Raw genomic sequence first — 1,028 nt, 5'->3', positions numbered from 1 at the left:
CCACACAGTGAAAATGTTCATTTCCTACAAAATACATCTTTATTTATAATGTACACCAACAATAACAGGAGGGCATAACGCGGGAAGGCTAATCCTCTTCGTCTGACGGCGGCATGTCGCCAGCGGCTTTGCGTTTCTCTATTTTGGCCAGTAAGTCTGAAAGTAGAAAAGCAACATGAAATATGACCTCATGTGCAAGCCGGCTTCTGATAGGCTCACCCTTGGCAGGATTGAAAACACCGTTGGTCTGAGTGTTGCACACGTAGCAGCGCTTGGACTTGCGGTAATGCTGAAGAGCGCAGACCTCACAGAAGTAGTGGCGGCACCTGGTGGAGACGGACGGCTTAGAACAGGGGTGTCCAAAGTGCGGCACGCTGTGCATTTTTAACTGAATATTAGAAAAATATTACTAAAAAAAAATAAATAATTGGAAATGGGACGAGAAAAGTTGCAATCTTGCAGGCTGTTTTTTTTCTTTAAAACTGTCATTGATCAAAAAAAAGAATCCAAATCATTTTTATGAATTATTGACCTATTCAAGGCTCTTACTACTTCACAAATAAATTTTAATTTGAAATATTTATTGGGGAAAATATTGCATATTTTGTGTTTACCATATAAAAAACATTTTATGTGACAAAAGGCATAAAACAAATGTAAAAAAAGATAAAAACTTGTAACCAACAGAATGATCTGAAGTTGATTGAGAGACTTCAGTGTTAAAAGTAAAAAAATATGAATGACTTCATTTTTATTTTAACACTTTTATGAGTGGGTCCCTTTTGAATCCCCCAAAATTTTAGTGGGATTGTTTTTGAACTGCCATTGCTCAAAAATGTATGAATTAAATTCATGTTATAAATGAATGACCTCGTTAAGGCTCTAATTACGTCACATTAAATATTCCACTTTTATTTTTTTGTGGCAAATACAGCATATATTATGTTTGCTATAAAACAAAACAAAAATGTATGACAAAAAAGGAATAAAACAAAAAAACAAAATAAATTAAAACCTATAATTGACAG

The sequence above is a fragment of the Nerophis ophidion genome, linkage group LG07 (assembly GCF_033978795.1).
Source record: "Nerophis ophidion isolate RoL-2023_Sa linkage group LG07, RoL_Noph_v1.0, whole genome shotgun sequence".
NCBI classification, from domain to species: domain Eukaryota; kingdom Metazoa; phylum Chordata; class Actinopteri; order Syngnathiformes; family Syngnathidae; genus Nerophis; species Nerophis ophidion.
This window is presented reverse-complemented; position numbering follows the sequence as displayed.